The following is a 21,457-nucleotide window of genomic DNA, read 5'->3' on the forward strand; positions in this document are numbered from 1 at the left end:
AACCGCGACCGGTCATTGCTCTAGTGAGCTAGCTCACAGTCTTGTCAGTAGTGAGACATGTAAACAACTTGTCACAAGGCAGGATGTGTTAAGTGCACTGGAAAGATCAAACAGTTTTTCGATGCATACTTCCATTTCCTGTCTCACTTCTGGGTTGCCATTTCTCCCAACTTCTCTTCCCTGCACTGACTTTGTGATCATGTCTGTAATTCTACTTACCATTTTGCAAACTAGTAAGCATTACCTTATTATCTACCGACCTAGCTTTTCATCTCCTGCACTACTTTGCAAGGAGAGAAACTCGAGTGGGAGCGGAGACATTTTGGAATTTTCTCATCCTCCACAGTTGATGTGGCACTGAATTTTGTGATATTTTTCCTAGTGTTTATAAACGCTGGGGAAAATATTGAATTATTTTTATTGAATCCTCATTTTTCCCCTCAATCTTAACCTTTTTTTTGGTTTGATTTTTGTTGTTTAGTTTGGGGTGGTTTTTCTGGTTGGTTTATTTGTTTTGGGATTTGGGTGGAGAAAAGAAACTGGACAACAGGTGGAGACATTCTGGCATTATGAAAGAGAAAAGGCAAATATTCAAAGACTTTTAAGAATTCTCTTTTTTGCTAGTCTTATCAGACGACTTCTTGCCACTTTGAATGTCCCTCATTACACACACACACACACACACACACACACACACACACACACACACTTTTAAACTGTAAAGTACTGTTTACAAGGGAAAGATTTTGATTATTACATTATATTAAGAGCTGAGAAAGTTCATAGAGCAATGAAAGGAACTAGAGTTCATCTAGTTCACATCTAATTCACACACTCATTTCATAGATGTAGAAACTGAGGCTCAGAGAAGCTGAATGTCTTGGTCAAAGTGTACGAGAAGTAAACCAGTATTTAAAACTCAGGTCCTATGACTTCAAGTTCAGTCATTACACTATGGGGAAAAAAACCAAAAACACCAGTTTTTTAATCTGAATTCAAATCCCACCCCTGATATTATCTGTGCATATTTGGGCCTCCCTGGGCCTCCTCAGTTTCTTCATCTGTAAAGTGAGGAATTTGCAGTAGATGTCTTCTGAAAGAATTCTGTCAGTTCTACAATTAAATGATCCTATACAAAAGTGAGATATGGTCTTGGCTCTTAAAAAAAAACTTGCAGTCTAACAGTGGGAATAAAATGAAAAGAATTAGCTAAATGGACTAATTCCAATGAGAGAAGTATGAACAAAATTCTGTGAAAACAAAATTCTTGTTTGTTGATAGATCTGAGTACTATTCTTTGCTCTATTGTTTGCTCTGTGGGCTTCTCTGGATGTCTCAGTTTCATCTCCCAAAACAGAAATGATATCAGCAATACCAGTATTAATAACTAATTTCATCAACCTTTGAAAGGCTTTTCATGGTATTGTGACTCTTATCTGTGTCCTTCCACAGGAAGACTCTCTTTTCCAACATTTGGGGGCTCTCTTCTAGACATTCTAAACATACCAGTGCAGTTAGTGATATTTTTCCCTTTTCACTAAATGACTAGCCCACCTCCTTTTCTACCCCAATTATTCTTTTGGACTATCCAATTACTAATGACAATTCTAGACACATGGTTTACATTTCCACATATACAACAAATTTCCACATAAAAAACAAAAATGCTTGTTGACTCTCTTGAAATTAGTCTTTGATGTTGGCTTTTACATATCAGATTTTCTATAGAGTTCAGGTTTGTTTGCAACAAAAATCTGAGAATCTAAAAGTTCATCGAATATCCATTTTTTTTATTCAGTATTATACTTAATTTTGCTAGCTAGAATATTTTTGGTCACAACCTAGTTCTTTTGATTATATAAACTATTCCAGGACTTGCAGTCTTTTATTGTAGCTGATGATAGATCTAGTGTGATTCTAATTGTATCTCCAACATACTGGAATTGATTTTTTTTTTTTTTTTTACTGTTACTGCTTGTAAAATTTTCTCTTTGATATGCAAGCTTCAAAATTTAGCAATGATGTTCCTGTATGTTTTCCTTGTAGGATCTCTTTCAGGTGGTGATCGGTGGATTTTTTCTATTTCTACTTTTGCTTTTCTATCACTACAAGGACAATTCTCTTTAATTATTTCTTGTATTATTGTATCAAGGATTTTTTTTTGGTTATAGCTTTCAGATAATTCAATTATTCTTATATTCCCTTGATCTGTTCTCCAAAGCTGTAATGTTTCTTATGAGAAGACTCACATTCTCTTCTATTTTTTCATTACATTTTATTATTTCTTAGTCTTATAACTTCAGTAGCTTCCCCTTGCTCAGTTCTAATTTCAGAGTCATTTTCAGTTTTTCATCAATCTATTTCATTTGATTTTTAAACTTCTTCCATGAATTTTTAAAGAGAGGGAACCATTTAACACTACTCTCTAGAGTAGGATAGGCTTTTTTTAATTTCAGCATCCTCCTCTGAAGATGAACCTCAATCTTCCCTATTACCATAATAACTATATAAAATTGGATTCTTTCTCCTTTGCCTGTTCTCTCTCTCTCTCTCTCTCTCTCTCTCTCTCTCTCTCTCTCTCTCTCTCTCTCTCTCTCTCTCTCTCTCTCTCTCTCTCTCTCTCTCTCTCTCTCTCTCCCTCTCTCTCTCTCTCTCTCTCTCTCTCCCTTTCTCTTCTTCTCCAACATCTTGTCTCTGTCTCTCTGTCTTTAGCTCTGTCTGTCTCTTGTCTGTCCCTATCTGTATCTATGTCTCTCTGCATGTGTTTCTCTTTATGTCTCTTAAATAAGAGCTTTTGTAGTCACTTGTACACATTAGGTAAAGGAGATAGTGAGTCTGGCTTCAAGTTCTTTCAGTTCTCCAATTTTGTCTGGACCCCAAAACCAAGAACTCCACTTTCTTATAAGTGCCCACAACCAGCAATATCCCTGTCCCATTGCTTCTGCTCTCAGGGGGTGAGTGCTGGTTCCTTCTCGACTAGTGCCAGGTCTCAACAGCACAGCTGTACCTGACATTTCTCAAATCTTCCATTGACTCCCCACCCTGACAGGTGAAAGCTCCTGTGATTGGGGCTGAGATAAGTTTCAAAACTCAGATAGTCAGGAACTCATCTGTTGTTTCCGCAGAAAACACCTGCCAAACCAAAACATTGGAGTCTTTCTTCCAACCTTCTGTTGTTCCAAGGAGACCTCTAGTCTACTCCTACTTTTATTTTTCACTGGTATACTTTCTCCCTGAGTCACAATTTTGTTTTGTTTGTGGGGAAACTCTGAAGAACTTGACATTTTCTGACCTACCCCACCATCTTCCCAGAATCGTGTTCCCACCTCTTTTTCTGATCAGTTATCTATTAAGCTGTTTAAAGCAACTTTATGCATACAATTATATATTCCCTTTTACTTATGCCCAATATATATCCATTGCCCTTTGAATTATGGGCAATTTTGATTCTTCAGTGATTAGTGTATCTCTTAATTTGCCACCACATAGCATCATTAAAATATTGCTGTTATAATTTTTTTTAATATCAGGAAGAAACTTGGGGTCATTGAAAACAGAAAAATATCTCAAAAATAATCCAGCCTACTCTCTATCTCCTAATCAATTTTGGATCCAGCTCATTGCCTTCAGTTTCTGTCTGAAGTAAATGTACTGGTGGACCAGTTGCATGAGAGCTGTCATAAAACTGCATATCATTAGACAATAGATATTCTGTATCTCTAGTTTTTTTTTTTTTTTTTTCTGTAAAAACAGGGTTCTTTTGAGTACTTATGTATCTCCTGTAGAAGATTCTGCAACATCTTGGGGTTTAATACAATTGATATGTCATCCAAAAATAGAAATATCTGGAGGACTTCACCATCAAAAGGGAATTCTCTTTCATTTGGATGTTATGCTAGACCTCCTCAATAGTATCCAGTCAGTTGCCAGTCTTATTGATTCTGCATCTCTAACATCTCTATTTGTATTGGTAAAGGGAGTTTCCTTATCTGGAAATCCCCTATGTCAATGAAATCATAGGTGGAGTCCTTATACCTATCCCTATTTCTGATAATCTTATGACTATTCTTAATCAGTCCTCTTAGAAATATCTTTTTTTGTTATTTTGTTTTGTTTTGTTTTAGAAATATCTTGAAATTTGATGTCCCAAGTTGTGTCATCTCCAATATGGACCTTCTCAATATATAGTTGGTCTTGTCCAACTGATCTTTTAGTTTTTAAAGGCTATTTCTGATTCCTCAAGTATTTTGCTGGGTACTATGATGTTAAAGAGTCCAAATATAGTAGTTCATTTCAATTCTGTGACTTTAAAAAAGTATTTATGGCACCCTCTCTGGACTACCTAGCTAAGAACTCATAGGGTTTGTAGGTTGGAGTTTTAGAGGAGTGACTATGTCTACAATATTAAAATCATGAAGCCTCATCAAGTAAGCTTACCTTCAGTCATCCAATAGACATAATTGGCTTGAAGCAAAGATATTTACTAAGCATAACAGAAACAGCAGCTACAAAATATTCCCAGCCCAGGAGATCACTCTGTGGAAAGAATAGGCACAGAGTATATTGGTAGTGAGAAATACACAGAGAGAACACAAGTGGTCAAGGCAACCCCAGCCTCTAATTAGTGGTCCTCAAAGTGTAGTCCAAAGAATTGTTGGGGTCTCTGAAACCCTTTCAGAGGGTCTACAAATTCAAAATTATTTTTTATTTCTAATATAGTAAATAGCTATAAATATAACCCATGTGAACAAAAACTCTTTGAACAGATCCTCGATAGTTTTTTAATAACATGAAGATACTGAGAACAAAAGTTTGAGAACCACTGCTCTAGACTATGCAGAGTTCCACTATCCTTGCTCTTCCAGTGGTATCTTCATATTACTCCCTGACAGTGCAATGTCTTTGTTGGGCCAGCTGTCCTCCTTGCCTTGCTGAGCATTTTCCTTCTCACAGCTCAGCTCTCTACTCCAGGGTTAACTTCTTGAATCTACAAACTGCTTTCTTCTCTTCTACCTACTTTTGTCTTTTATCCTTTGTGTCAATCTCTAGAGAGCATATCCTGTTATTTTAAAGGTCACCCATATAGTCTATCTTTGTCCATCAAGTCATTATTTCCTAATTCCATCAAATAGAACTTCATACTTAATGAAGGAATAACAAAATGGGGTTTTGAGGTGTTCAAGAGAAACCTCTAGGATGAAGGCTTGCTGAGCTCTTTTCTGGGCTACTCACCCACCTTTGATGGCCACTTAGCATTTAATTCTCATCTGTGGCTCCAAAAAGCTATAACATGTGCACCAGCCACACCTCAGTGAAACTTTCTTGGCAGACAGGCTAAACCAGGTAGAGAGTAACCAACAGGCTTCTAAATCACCTATTGTTGATTTAGGGGAATTTCTAATCCAAGCATATGAAGACTTCCCCAACAGAATGGACAGGTGAAAACAATTTGTTCCAGTGCCCATTAAGGTAGCTGAAGCAGTTACTGTGGAGTGCCTAGAGTTTGATCAAACATGGAAGAGACTAAGGTCATCCACTGCTCCTAGGCCATTGCCAGTTATCTTGCTATTAGACTTCAGTGACTCTGGAAGAGGGAGTGAGGTTGACAACTGTTTAACTCTGCCCCACTTAAATCTAGTTAACATGTGGAACCAAGACATCATCACATGATGTCATTGGTCTACTTCAATAAAGATGAAAGATAACATAAGACACACCAAGCTTAATACCTCCCTTGTGATCAGTCCCTTCTTTCTATGGCTACATCCACTAAACTGGGAGGCAGGAAGGAAGGGAGTAAGAATCAATTGATCAGGGACCAACTTCCTCACACATATTTACTATGTGTCAGACATTCAGTAATAGCAATAACAGACAAAAATAAAAGAGTCCAGTATTAATAATAAAGATAAAAATAAAAGAATCCCTGCCCTTAATGAGCATACTTTCTACATAGAGCAAACAATTTCAGAGGCAATGGAGAACAAACTGGGAATCAGCAGTTTCTCAGGATCATCTCCTATAGGAGATGGAATTTAGTCTATATCTACTAAAAGAAGTCAGAGGTTCCCAGAAAGGGAAATGAGAGAGAAGATCCTACATATGAGGGACATCTTTCACAAAGATATGGATACAGGAAATGGAATGAAAAGTACATGAGATGGAAATAACTAGAAAGTTATGTTGGAACCAGCATGAGAAGGATTTTATATGCCAGATTTTGTGTTTTATTGTAGACTTTGAAGCTATTGAAGCAGGAGAGTGACAATGTCAGACTTCCACTGTCATTGATGAAATAAATAGTTTGTTATAGAAATGTTGACATTTTTTCCATTTTTCATTGATCATTGCCATCCTATCTTCTTATTCTCAAATATTCTTGTGACAGAATGGCTTAACTGTTTCTAAGTTTCCACAAACATATCTCTCTTCTCATAAAACACTTTTTAGTATTTTACGAAATGGTTTTGTTCATTGTTTTCTACTATCCTTTTCTATAAAGTTGTATAAATTAATCTTTATTAAAATTGAGAATTGGCTCCTATATGCCTCTTTTTGGCAAGAAGATCACATCTGTGCTGACTGAGATGGCTTCTAAACTCTTTTTATGTACATAACAATTGTAATAATTACTTTATATAACAATCAAGTTTGAGTAGGATTATCATTTTCATTAATCTATTGCTTTATTTTCCATTTTAAATCAATCATTTAAATAGGCCATATTGGAGCTGTTTTGACTGCATAATATGTCTTTTCATTTTTATTCTGACTTGATGTTAATTTTGAACTTCCTTCCTTCAAATTGATAATCTGAAGGCTGATTCACTAAAGTTGTTTTCTTGCCTGATAAAAGATGATCAGTTTCATTTTTAGTGATGTTATTTAGTGCTCAATTATGTCCTGTGCCACCAACTCTCTTTTTGAAGAAAATATTCTTAGCTAGAAGGATTCTTGTAATCTATAAGCCTTTGGCCTCCTGTATTCCTTGATCTGAGCCATATTTTCCCCTGTCATCACATATATCCAATTTTAGATTGAAGTCACCAAGTATTACAAGTATATGTCAGTTTAATTTGGAGTGTTAGTAGAATTTTTCATTATTATCTGCACCAGATATCTCATAAGATTCATCTTCTTTGTACTTCAAGGCTAGATGATTATGTAACCTCTGAAGTTTTGTTTCTTAATGCTTTTACATATATGATAAAAACTAATTTTGTCAGTTTTTTGTTTTCCTATTCAAATATAATCTGTGAAGCATCCCTCTATTTGTCTTCTGATTTCATTTATATAAAAGATATCTATGCTGTTGTGATTAATTTCTCCCACTTGTTGATTTTGTTGGTTATTGGATAAAGATCTAACAAATCAGAATGCCAACAGTTAATGTTTATTGACAGTCTTAAAAACTATGGTTCTTAGCACTTTTTGTCTCCTTTCTTTGTTTCATAAATTGCCATTCCATAGTGAGTTATTTTTAATGAACCTTGCCATGATGATCTAAAGTAGTCTTCAACTAACAATCTGTTGGCATTATTATTATTATTATCTATATTAGTATTATCTATAAAATGAGAAGATTGAATTCAGCTTTTAAGGTCCCTGATAGTATGTTAGGGGAAATGACAGAAGCCATTCTAGAGGGTCCCAAATTCTCCGAAGAATCAGGCCACAGAAGAGACCTTTGGTCTAAATTATATGTAATAGGACTTCCCACCTTTTCTAAAGCTTAAAGGGAGGGTTTCCCCTGCTCAAAAACCATATGTCTAATCTTGTTTTTGTTTTTTGTTTTGTTTTGTTTTTTTGCTGAGGCAATTGGGGTTAAATGACTTGCCCAATGTCACACAGCTAGGAAATGTTAAGTGTCTGAGGTCACATTTGAACTCAGGTCCTCCTGACTTCAGGGATGGTACTCTATCCACTGTACCACCTAGCTGCTCCCCCACCCACCCACCCTGCACCATATGTCTAATCTTAACCAATTCAACAAGCACTTATTAAGAACTTACATTGTGACCAACAGAATGATTTCAGAAAGGCCTGGAGATTTTTACACGAACTAATGCTAAGTGAAACGAGCAGGTCCAGGAGATCATTATATACTTCAACAACGATATTTTATGATGATCAATTCTGATGGACCTGGCCATCTTCAGCAATGACATGAACCAAATCAGTTCCAATGGAGCAGTAATGAACTGAACCAGCTACGCCCAGGGAAAGAACTCTGGGAGATGACTAAGAACCATTACATTGAATTCCCAATCCCTATATTTTTGCCTGCCTGCATTTTGGATTTCCTTCACAGGCTAATTGTACAATATTTCAGAGTCCGATTCTTTTTGTACAGCAAAATAATGGTTTGGTCATGTATACTTATTGTGTATCTAATTTATACTTTAATATATTTACATCTACTGGTCATCCTGCCATCTAGGGGAGGGGGTGGGGAGGAGGGGAAAAATTGGAACAAAAAGTTTGGTAACCGTCAATGCTGTAAAACTACTCATACATATAACTTGTAAATAAAAAGCTATTAAAAATATTTTTTAAAAAGAACTTACATTGTGTAGAATACCATAAAAAAAAAATGAAGATTGGTAAATATATGAACTGATGCAAAGTGAAGTAATCAGAATCAAGAAAACCATACACAATGAGTAAACCATTATTATATATGTAAAGAATATTTTTTGAAACCTTAAATGCTTTATAATTATAATATACAAGCCTGACCCTGAAGAATTAAGAAGAAAATTGATCTCTCTCACTTCTTTGCAGAAGTGGGAGATTACAGATATAAGATATCACATATATGGTCAGATTTGGTTGGTATTTCAATTAGTTTAGCTGAACTCATTTTTCCCCCTCTTTTTATTCTTTATTCCAAGGGTTGGCTCTTTGATTAGAAGGGAAGAGAGTGATATTTACAAGTGAATATTTTAAAAAGTGATATAAAAAAAGCAATTTTTTAAAAAAGAGTTAACCATATGCAAGGCTAGGTCCTTAGGATATTAAAAAAAAAAAAAAAAAAACAGGATCTGCCCTCAAGAAACTTTCAGTCTACCATAGCCCAGACCTAGACAGAACATAGAACTCTCACTAATCTAAGGAGTTCAGTCCCCTTAGACTCTTGATTTGACTAAAGATTTTATCTCGAGGCTCCTAACAACCCTGAAGCTTTTGGAAACAATTGTCTCAATTGAAGACATTCCTTGTCACTAAAAATGATACATGCTCTTATTCTCTGCTTTTTTGCACATACAGTTCCATATTCCTAAAATATTCTCTCCCCAAACTTACCTGTTAAATTCACATCTATTCATTAAATTCTAATTCAAATGCAGCCTCTTCCATAAAGTTTATTTGAATTCCGCCTCCAGAAACTTTTTCCCTTCAGAATTCATACAGTATTTTGTATTATTCCTCTTTAATGAACTTATCTTTTAATATTGCATATTATAGTTATCTATGCTATTTCACTATTGTCCTGCTAGAAAGTAAACTCCATGCAACCATCAACCATATTTGATCCAAATTTTATATCTCCTCTGACTCCTACTTAACTGTTTATTAAACGGTTAACGTATGGAAAGAGAGTAACTGTAAAAGGATTCCAGGAAATGAATATGAACTATTTGCATTTTTGATTTTCTTCCCAGGTTATTTTTACCTTCTGAATCCAATTCTCCCTGTGCAACAAGAAAACTGTTAGGTTCTGCAAACATATATTGTATCTAGGATATACTGCAACATATCTAACATATATAGGACTGCTTGCCATCTAGGGGAGGGGGTAGAAGGAAGGAGGGGAAAGATCGAAACAGAAGCGAGTGCAAGGGATAATTTTGTAAAAAATTACCCTGACATGGATTCTCTCAATATAAAGTTATTATTAAATAAAATAAAATTTAAAAAAAAAAGGATTCCATAGTGTTCATTATTTTTGAAGGGTTATGGCATATTCTACTGCTGTTACTAATCAAGCTTTCTTAGTGCATGGAATCATTGGAGAAAAAGGGAAGGAAGAAGAGAAACTGCCATATTATTTGAGCTTGTTCTGTATCATCTACCCAGCCAGAGAAGGTATAGGAACCAACTAAAACTATGACTGCCTAGATGCTGAGTCACACGTCAACCAATAGTAATGGTGGAAAGAACAAAATGAATTGGGCTTTTCCTCCTGTAGTAAATTTCAGTTTGTAGGAATATCTTATATATCCCATAATGATTTCATAATTCATAGGCTTTTAAGCTGAAAGGACTCATATATTCTCACCCTAGTATTTCCCACATTTCAGAGGCCTTATTAATGCAAAATTCCTGCAGTCAGCTCTAGAACATCTAATTTATATGAAGCACCCTTTTTGTTTTATCTCTCCCTTACTCACTGGCTGCCAGTGTGTATGAAGAGAGACATGCAAAAATGATCAGTTACCAGACAATAAAAGAAAGGTGCCCTAAATAAAGTCAAAGATTTAGAGACAATCATGCCAGGCCATTGAAATAATAACTGAGGGTGCCTGGGTGGGATGGTAAAAGGTTCTTCCAGCCAGTGATCTCCAAGAGTTAAACAAAAAATCAAAAAGAAAACACACACAAAACCTCAAACAGAAAAGTCTTGGATCCTAATATTATATAATGGGAGGAGCTGAATGCCAGTGTCATGGGTTCCTGCATCTTCCCCTAATAATCATCTCTACTAGGTAATATGAGTTAGTTGAATTTATAAGTTGGAAACTCTTTTTGTAAATTCTACTCTCCCTTGCCCATTTGCAAAAAGGGAGGCCAGAGAAGAACTAAAGAAACCTAATTATGTCTTTTCTGGAGTTCCCTAACTTTGGGGAATTTGAGGGGAAAAGGAAATATCTATATGCTCCTTAGATCTAAAAAAGCAGGCCTAGTCTCAAGGGAACTGTTTTGTTATCAATAAATAAACATTCATTAAATATTCATTATATGCCAGGTACTGAGCTAAGGGTTGAAGATACAAAAAGGAATCAAAGACAATCTCTGCTTTCAAGGAGCTTACAATCTAATGCGGGAGACAGTATGCAAACAAATATATAAAAACAATCTATCTACAAATAAACAGGAAAAATTTTTTTAAAAAAGGTTCTAGGATTACGAAGATTTGGGAAACTTTTCCTGTAGATGATAGGATTTTAGTTGGGACTTAAAAGAAACCAGGTAACTCAGTAGTTGGAGCAGAGAAAAGATTCTATTCCAAGAATGGGGGACAGTCAGAGAAAATGCTTAGTCAAGAGATGGAGTGTCTTATTTGTGGGACAGTCAGGAAGCCAGTGTCACCAGAAGAAAGAGGTTGTGTTGGGCAGTAAAGTGTGAGTGGAAAGGAAAGAAGGAGCTAGGTTATGAAGGGCTTTGAATGCCAAACAGAGCATTTTCTATTTGAAGTGATAGGGAGTTACTTGAGTTTATTGTATACCGTTGGGGAATTAGGGTAAGGCAGAGACATGATCAGAACTACACTTTAGGAAAATCACTGTAGTAACTAAATAGAGGATGTATTGAAGTGAAACATTTGAGTCAGGCTGACCTACCCAACAGGCTATTGCAATAAGACATGTGGTGATGAAGATCTTCACTTAAGTGTGGACTTTAGTGCACTGAAGTGTCAGAAGAGAGAAGGAAAGTATATTAAGGAGATGTTTCAAAGGGAAATCAATAGACCCTTACCATTACCTTGGAAAGTGAGAGATAGTGACGAATCCAAGATGACTCAAATTGAAAGCCTGGGTGACTGGAAAAATTGTGTTGTCATCTATAATACTAAATAATAATTAAATCATCTACAGACACTAGACATGCATCAGTGAGCTCATTAAAGATAGCTCAATTCAATTCAAAATTATTATGATATATTGGGGAAGGGCAATGACCCCAGAAATCCTGGGGTCAAATCCTAGCTTCTATACAGATAATTGTATATGACAGGCAAGTGACTTTCCTTCTCTGAGACATAGTTTCCTCATCTGCAAAAGGGGGATAAGAATACTTGAACTATCTACTTCACAGTGGTGACATGAGAAGAGCATTTTGTAAGTTTTATCAGTTTCTGCACCTCTTGACCACCACCACCTAGTAGCCTACCTATAGTAAAAATAATCATAGCCTATATTCCTACTTAAAACAGTTTTCAAAAGCTGGAAAGTAAGTATGGCAAGTATTATTCACTTTCATTTTTCTGAAACTCAAATGTTAGTCCAAAATCAAAGTTACTCAAGCTGAAACTACTCCTTAATAAAAGCCTGAATTTCCATTGAACCTTTCTCATTAATAACTCCTTGAGATAGAGTGCAAGTATTTTAAAGAGACTCAAGGTTAAATTCCTAGTTCAAATCCACTCAGCTCTAAATAAGTCTTCATCAGATAACTCCTGATCCCAAGGCCAATGTTCTTTTCACCAAACTGCCTCTTACCAAGAGTAACCAGTTAAGAAGGGATGTGATTATAGAAGTGCTGGGAACTTCTTTCTTCTCACTTTCCCTTCCCCTTCCCCTCTACATTCTCAGTCTTTGTCTAAAATATTTTTATTGTTATTTTTCTTCACCATAAGTACAGCTTAATGGAGAGACAAAAAGCATCAATAAAACATGTTTCAAAATAACTGTTAAAAGCCTAGAACTCGGCTCACCCTCTATAAGACTATAAGTTTTCTGACAAGGACCACATCATTTTTTAATCTTTATATCCCTAATGCCCAGCACAGTTATTTTCACAAAGTAAGTACTTAACAACTGTGTATTAATTAATTTAAGAATTCTGACTGGTGTTGGAAATTCCATTAAAGATTTTTATTTCACACTGAGGTTTCAGGCTAAATCTTCAAATATGTCTAAGAAAAGAAATATACTGCTTGAATTAATCCAAAAATCCAAATGAGTGGTATCAAGTCCTTTTGTAAAGGAAACAGAGAAGCTCACAGATGTTCCCTAGATACATGCAAAGAATGAAATTTTGTTCAAAAAAGCATGAAGAAAGGGAAGAAGTGAAACTATAGATTAAACAGCATAATATATAGCAGAAGACTGAAGCTCAATACCTCTTACCTTGAATGACTAAGAATCAAAGGTACCATTCTTGAATCAATGTTTCCTCCATATGTCTGAATTTCCATAGATTAATTCTCCAAGAACTATTTCCATTTGAAGAAGAGGGAGGAGGGAATCACATTTGATCATATTTAATACTGTTTACTTTCTCCTCCCCCACCCCAGACATCCAGATTTGTTAACATCTAGATGGGGGCAACTTCATCTTTCCTATTCCTTTTCTTTATTCCCTTCTGGCTCCTTCTAGGTCATTAGAGGGGCTGTTAATAGATTATGATGTCTGAGTTTAAGATTATGACTTCACGGGAGACAGAGACAGAAGCAGAGAGTTTCAATTCAATTTGATAAAATTCAGCAAATATTAAGCACACATTATGGGCAAGGCCTTTTGCTAAATATCAGGAAGTTTGAAGAAATGAAACATGGTTTCTTTTTTCTTTTTCTTTTTTTTTTATTAAAGCTTTTTATTTACAAAACATATGCATGGGTAATTTTTCAATATTGACACCTTGCAAAATCTTCTGTTCCAAATTACCCCCTCTTTTCCCCCACCTCCTACCCTAGATGGCAGGTAGAGCAATACATGAAACATGGTTTCTAACCTTCTTCCTTGAAGAAGTTCAAACAGGCTTGCTTGCTTCTTCTTGTTGACCCCATTTGGGTTTTTCCAGACAAAGATATTGGAGTGGTTTGCCATTTTCTTTTCTACCTGTAATGGACTTGGCTTTTTTCAACAATGATGTGATTCCAGCAGTGTTTCTACTAAGTTTATGTCCCAAAGAGATCTTACAGGAGGGAAAAGAACCTGTATGTGCAAAAATGTTTGTGGCAGCCCTTTCTGTAGTGGATGCCCATCAGTTGGAGAATGTGGTATATGAATATTATGGAATATTATTGTTCTGCAAGAAATGATGAGTAGGATGATTTTAGAAAGGCCTGGAGAGACTTACATGAACTGATGCTAAGTGAAATGAACAGAACCAGGAGATCATTGTACACAGCAACAACAATATTATATGATAATCAATTTTGATGGACATGGTTCTTTTCAACAATGAGATGATTCAGATCAATTCCAATAATCTTGTGCTGAAGAGAGCCATTTGCACCTAGAAAGAGAACTGTGAGAACTGAATATGGACCACAACATAGCATTTTCACTCTTTCTGTTGGTGTTTGCTTGCTTTTTCTTTCTTTCTCATTTTTTTTCCTTCTAGATTCAATTATTCTTGTGCAGCAAGATAACTGTATAAATGTGTATAAATATGTTGGATTTAACATATTTTTAACATATTTAACATGTATTGAATTATCTGCCATCTAGGGGAGAGGATGAAGGGAAGGAGGGAGAAATTTGGAACACAAGGTTTTGCAAGGATCAATGTTGAAAAATTTCCCATGCATATGTTTTGTAAATAAAAAGCTTTAATTTTTAAAAAATGAGGAGATTCTAGGCAATTCCAATAAAATTGTGATAGAAAGTGCCATCCGCATCCAGAGAGAGAACATTAGAGATTAAATGTGGATCAAAGCACAGTATTTTCACCTTTGTTGTTGTTTGCTTGGTTTTTTTCTTGTGTTTTTTCTCTTTTGATGTGATTTTTCTTGTGCAGCATGATGAATATGGAAATATGTTTAGAAGAAATGCATATGTTTAACCTATATTGGATTGCTTGATGTCTTGTGGGGAGGGAGGAGAGGGAGAAATTTTTGGAATACAAGATTTTACAAAGGTGAATGTTGAAAACTATCTTTGCCTGTATTTGGAATAATTTTTAAATTATCATTATTAATATTTGTGATATGAAATAGCTCTCTGGGAGAGGGAGAAATACAATTTTGCTGCCACATCATCAAAGATATCAATAAAAATTTATCAAGAGATATCAATAAAATTTTATTTTAAAAATACAACACTGAATATAATCTGCTGGTATTTGCAGCTTTAAGAAGAAATTGAAATAGCTCTTGTGAGTATAAACTCACATGGTATAGTACATTAGTGCTCACTGTGTTATTTTGGGCAAGTCATTTAATCTCTGTCTCCTTAGTTTTCCCAACTATAAAAATGGGGATAATAATAGCACTATCACAAGATTGTTGTAAGGACTAAGATAGGATATTATTATAAAAGCGCTTAGCATAATGCCTGACCTCTAATAAGTACCATATAAATATTAGCTATTACCATTATTCTGTGATTATTCTATTACAATTAAACTGCAGAGCTGCAGACCCCTTTCCCTGTAGAGGACCCCTATTCTAGCTGAATATCAGCTGATTGTAGCAGAAGACAATAACTGCTTAGTTCTCAGCAGAGAGCAGCTCACTGGTGAAATCAACAGAGTGGAATATGGAAACAACAGGAAACATTCCTGGGCTTCAAGGAGGAAAAAAAAATCGGAGTTGGTTCAGTCACACATGTTCCTGGCAATCATGTTTCCTACATGTATGCACCTTCATGGTTATTCTATAGTCATGTTCCATTATCCTGCCTGTTATAAGTGGGAAAATTGAGGCAAAAAGAAATTAAGCAGTAGCTGCGCAGTTATTGCACTGAATCAATAACTGGTTTCCAGAAACTCTAATCCAGAATATAATTCACGAGGCCCATTAGATTATAAAATTCTTGAGAGCAAGGATTGGGTTTTTTTGCCTCTTTTTATATCCACAGTGCTTAGCACTGCTCCATAGGAGATACTTACTAAATATTGTTTGTTGATTCAGCTCCTAATTTTCCATCAATAGAAACACAGAAAGCATGTTTGATACAGGAAGCAGAGTAAGGAGATGAGGTGGGAGAGGACAAAAGGTATATAAAAGCATTTGGCATGTTTTATCAGTAACTTAACCACTGAGTGAAATTGTTGAGGCAGTCATGGTGCATAAATTCTCATCATTCATCAATTATCACAAGTTAAAATCCTCAGAGTCAGAAAAGCCTTCAGACATCATCTTGTTCAATCCCTTCCTGAACTTTTTTCACCCTTTCTGAAAAATGTTATCTAGTCATTATTTGAAGAATTTCAACAATGAACAATCTACTAGCTCCTGAGGCTACATATTTAAGCTTTAGAATCAATTGGATGATTAGGAAACTTTTCCTTAAGTTGGGCAAAAATCTTTCCATTGTGGGCTGGGATGCTACAGAGCAGACCAGATTGTTTCTCTCTCTCTTCTAGGTGGATTAATCTGAAATGTGGGAATAGACCCTTAACGGTGAAGGGTTTACGTAGAAGGGCCATCCAATATACTGAGCTTGGAGGTTCCTTTGATATACATGATCTTTCCTGCTAGTTGAGATTCCCTGAGGACCACCAGGCACCCACCCATTGATGGAAGAAGACATAGGGAAGCTATGTTCACTTGTACTTTGGCTTAATAAAAGGATTGTTTATCTGAACTCTAATGTTCCAAGTCTTTCTTTGCTCCAAATAAAGAAATCTTCTCCCTGGACAGTTTCTATAAGTGCCATTTAGTGCTCTCAGTTCTGTTGTTCAGAACCAAGAAAAACTGGCTTCTTCCCACATGGCTTTCAAATATATGAGGTAGAAAATCATGCTTCTTATGTCACCAATCTCCCCATTCCATCTAAATGCCAACTCTCTCTGCCCTAGGATACAAATACCTAGTTCTTTCAACAAATTCTCTAGTCTCTAGTCCTCCTGCCATCCTAATTCCCATCCCATGAGTTTAATCATTGTCATACAAGCAAGAAGATTTTTTGCCTTGGCCCTGTAGCAGAGACTACTCCCCCTCTCAGAAGATCCCATGTTTTGAAGGACTCTTCTCCTCATAAGCCCCAAAATTATTAAGATAAAAATGAAATCTGAAGAATAAAACAAAATAACTACAAGAAAATAGTACTAGAAATTGCCATATTTGTATGATATATATATGGCAAGGAAACATGACTACAGCTAAATAAGTCAGGCAATTTGTCCTGGATTATATAATGGTGGTGCAAATATGGCCCCAGAGAGGAAAACTCCCAATTTGAGCTGTGCCTTATTGCTTATCTGTATGTGTGAGTATCTCAGAACTGCAAGACTGTTCTCCCTTTCCAGCTCCATTTAGAGTTTATCCCATTGAATTTAATTTACCCCCATTCCTAGTCACTCACCCAGAACCCTTCCACCACAAAGGTCCAGAACCAGGGTGCAAGACTATAAGCTTGGGACATGGATCGTTACCTACTGCTTTGGTATGGTTTTTCTAGCCCACTATGGAGACTTCCATGCAGTCAGAGGGTTGCTTTGGTGTTGAAACCACTCCCTGTCCAAACCCTATGAGAGAATTTGGAGAGTCCTTGTCATGGCAGCCAAAAATATCAGGGATTGTCTCTCCAACAGCAAGATCAGATTAGGTGGGAAGTGGGGTGAGTGCAGAAGTACCCCTTCACTGTCATGCTCTACCTTAAAGAGTCTCTTTCTCTTCCACACCCACATGTTATGAATAGGGATCATGTGTACAGATGAAACATAACAGTAATAACTATTAGCATTTACATAGGTCCAAAATAAGGAAATTCCCTCAAATCTTTTCTACATTTTGTAAAGAGCATTAACTAGCCCAGAATCACCCAACTTATATGTGTTCAAAGTCAGGATTTGAATCTGGGTCTTCCTGACTTCAAGACTAGGTCTTTATTTACAATGACACACTGTGTCTCTGAACTTTTATTGCTTTTTAGGGTGTGTGTGTGTGTGTGTGTGTGTTAGCTGAGGGAGGGGAGAGGAAGAGATATTTCATTCTTACCTTATTTGAAATTGTCTATTAACTACTTAGTTTTATACATTTTCCAGCCAAAGAGGACTGAGTTTTTCTCCAAACTCTTTGTATGTTCTTCCTCAGTGCTTTTGTGTAGTCAGTTCCCCAAGCCTAGAACATACTCCTTCTTCATCTTAAGTCTTTCAAAAGCTTATTTTCTCCTCAAGGGTCACCTTAGATACCATCTCTTCTCCAATCCACCTGGCCACAAATTTTCTCTCATCTAAATTTTTCACTTGAGCACTTCAGCTGAGTCATGAGTGATGCTAAGGGTGTACAGTACATAGTGATAGGGAGGGAGAGAATTCCAGGCATAGGCAACAATGTGTACAATGTCCTTGAGAAAGGAGACAAGATATCATATATTACCTTGTAATTTGAAAAAGAGTAATCTGTAAATGTTGAAATTAGTAGCATATTTTCATTAGTAGCATATTTTCTGTGTTCTGAGCAATTAACTGCTTTTAATATCTTGTATTTGCTTCTTAGAATTTCTATTATGTCCTTGAAAATTTTGCAAACTTGATCTAAATTTTTAGTAATTCACAAAAAAGCCACTATTTCTTCAAATTTTTCTTTGATATATGATAATCATTATAATATAATTATGATTGTAATAAACTTAAATTTTAAAATTCTCCCTCTAAAAAGAGGACAAATTGACAGCATCAAAGTACACATTGCAACAACTCAACCTTTTGTGGAGAATGATGTCTTCTGGTAGGTAACATGTTTTTTTTTTTTTAACTTTTTTTTAAATTAAAGCTTGTATTTACAAATTATATATGCATGGATAATTTTTCAACATTGACTTTTGCAAAAGCTTGTGTTCCAAATTTTCCCCTCCTCTTTATTCCCTCTCCTAGATGGCAGATAATCCAACACATGTTAAATATGCTAAAAAAGATGTTAAATCCAATATATGTTTACATATTTAAACAGTTTTCTCGCTTCACAAGAAAAATCAGATCAAGAAAGAAAAAAGAAACTGAGAAAAAAAAAACAAAATGCAAGAAAACAATAACAGAAAGAGTGAAAATGCTATGTTGTGGTACACACTCAATTCCCATAGTCCTTTCTGGGTGCAGATGGCTCTCTTCATCACAAGATCATTGGAATTTTTCTACTGGGCTTATATCCCAAAAAGATCTTAAAGAAGGGAAAGGCACCTGTATGTGCACGAATGTTTGTGGCAGCTCTGTTTGTAGTGACCAGACACTGGAAACTGAGTGGATGCCCATCAATTGGAGAATGGCTGAATAAATCGTGGTGTATGAATATTATGGAATATTATTGTTCAGTAAGAAATGACCAGCAGAATGATTTCAGAAAGGCCTGGAGAGACTTACATGAACTGATGCTGAGTGAAATAAGCAGGACCAGGAGATCATTATATACTTCAACAACAATACTATATAATGATCAATTCTGATGGACCTGGCCATCTTCAGCAATGCGATGAACCAAATCAGTTCCAACAGAGCAGTAATGGATTGAACCAGTTATACCCAGTGAAAGAACTCTGGGAGATAACTATGAACCATTACATAGAATTCCCAATCCCTATATTTTTGTCCACCTGCATTTTTGATTTCCTTCACAGGTTAATTGTACAATATTTCAGAGTCCGATTCTTTTTTGTACAGCAAAATAACTGTTAGGGCATGTATGCTTATATTGTATTTAATTTATACTTTAATATACTTAACATGTATTGGTCTACCTGCTATTGGAAGAGGGGATGGGGGAAGGAGGGGAAAAATTGGAACAAAAGGTTTGGCAATTGTCAATGTTATAAACTTACCCATGCATATATCTTGTAAACAAAAAGCTATAATTAAAAAAAAAAAAAAAGATCATTGGAATTGATCTGAATTATCTCACTATTGAAGAGAACCATGTTTATCAGAATTGATCATCGTATAATCTTTTTGATGTCATGTACAATTATGTTGGAATCTTTACAAACTGTTAAGTCATTAGAGTTGAGATGTTTTGGGCCAGAACTTTAAACAAGATACTAAGTAGAACTAATTGATACAATGCTTGTGTTCACACCTTTACTCATTGGAGTTCACAAGTATGGGAGATTCACAAAGTTAACTGTGTAACTTTGTGAATTCATACCTCCATTGGGTGTACCTCTAAAAGGAGGAGTCAACCTTTGGGAAATCATATATAAAGAGGCTCTTAGCTTTGGGTTAGTTAGTTACTTCGGGTTAGAGCGAGTTCAGCTGAATTTAGATTGAAGAGGAGCACACTGGGACAGACGCAGAGCACTCTGGGAGATTGAGAGCCAGAAGCCCTCTCTCCAAGGCAAGAGAGATTCATTCCATTTTCTACTTGGTGGCTGGAGGCTGAAGAAAGCAGAGGCAGAAGCAAAGGACGAAGCTGCAAGAGCTCTTGGAACCAAGCAGAGAGATAGGTCTCTAAGAAAACTAACCCGGCTATATTGGAGACAATAAAAGATCTGAACTTTTATCACCTGGCTGTGTTTTGAGGTGATTATTAATTTTGACTGCAACTAAGGCTGTCTCCAGAAAACCTCCCCAAGAAACCTGCTTTCTCCCAGAGAGAACCATCTATATATTATATTTAAAAGAAGAAAATTACCACATTTTGGTGCTCGAACACGGACCTAAACTCACTCCCAGAAAGAACCATTATTATATTATTTTAAAGAAGAAAAAAGAACACCACATTTCTTAGAGACCTATCTCTCTGCTTGGTTCTAAGAGCTCTTGCAGCTTTGTCCTTTGCTTCTGCCTCTGCTTTCTTCAGCCTCCAGCCACCAAGTAGAAAATGGAATGAATCTCTCTTGCCTTGGAGAGAGGACTTCTGGCTCTCAATCTCCCAGAGTGCTCTGTGTCTGTCCCAGTGTGCTCCTCTTCAATCTAATTCAGCTGAACTCGCTCTAACCTGAAGTAACTAACTAACCCAAAGCTAAGAGCTTCTTTATATATGATCTCCCAAAGGTTGACTCCTCCTTCTGGAGGTACATCTAAGGAAGGTGTGAATTCACAAAGTTACACAGTTAACTTTGTGAATCTTCCATACTTGTGAACTCCAATGAGTAAAGGTGTGAACACAAGCATTGTGTCAATTAGTTCTACTTAGTACCTTGTTTCAGGTTCTGGCCCAAAACATCTCCTTGTAAGATCAGATCAATGATGCTGAACCATGCTAAATTAGATAATTATTGTCTCTATCAACTCTAATGACTTAACAGTTTGTGAAGATTCCAACATCTCCCCCTTTCTTTTGTTTTAGAACATAGGGTGGTCGTGACCTCCCTGACTTCTCAAGGAGGTAAGAACCCCAAAAAGGTGATCACGGCTTCCCTGACTGCTCAAAAGAGGAGTGAAAACACCATAAAAAGAAGGTGGTCATGCCCTCCCTGACATGAAAGGAAGGAAGATGAAAACACCAAAGGAAATAGGAAATCAAATCAGATTAGCGGGTTTCTGAAGGGGCTCACTTGAAACAGGTACACAAAAATCCATCAATATGGGCCAGAACTTTGAAACAGATATAGATGGTATACATAAATCCATCAATATAGGAGGCATTACACAAAATTTACATAAGCACATAGCAATATAACACAGGCT

At 36.1% G+C, this 21,457-nt stretch overlaps 1 protein-coding gene across 2 annotated transcripts in view; it reads right to left on the reverse strand.

The window, feature by feature from the left end:
• The window catches only part of PDPK1 (3-phosphoinositide dependent protein kinase 1), a 135,181-nt gene extending 121,917 nt beyond the window's left edge, over positions 1 to 13,264 (reverse strand). Inside the window, exons 1-2 of one of the 2 annotated variants that reach the window (XM_051968554.1) lie at positions 13,074 to 13,264; positions 4,438 to 4,536 (exon numbers count right to left, since the gene is read on the reverse strand). The gene's annotated coding sequence lies outside the window, so the exon portion shown is untranslated. The remainder of the gene's footprint in view (positions 1 to 4,437; positions 4,537 to 13,073) is intronic. The other variant, XM_051968549.1, reaches the window with a different exon arrangement.
• Positions 13,265 to 21,457: the final 8,193 nt, after the last annotated feature.

Source organism: Antechinus flavipes, chromosome 1, assembly GCF_016432865.1.
Source record: "Antechinus flavipes isolate AdamAnt ecotype Samford, QLD, Australia chromosome 1, AdamAnt_v2, whole genome shotgun sequence".
NCBI classification, from domain to species: Eukaryota; Metazoa; Chordata; class Mammalia; order Dasyuromorphia; family Dasyuridae; genus Antechinus; species Antechinus flavipes.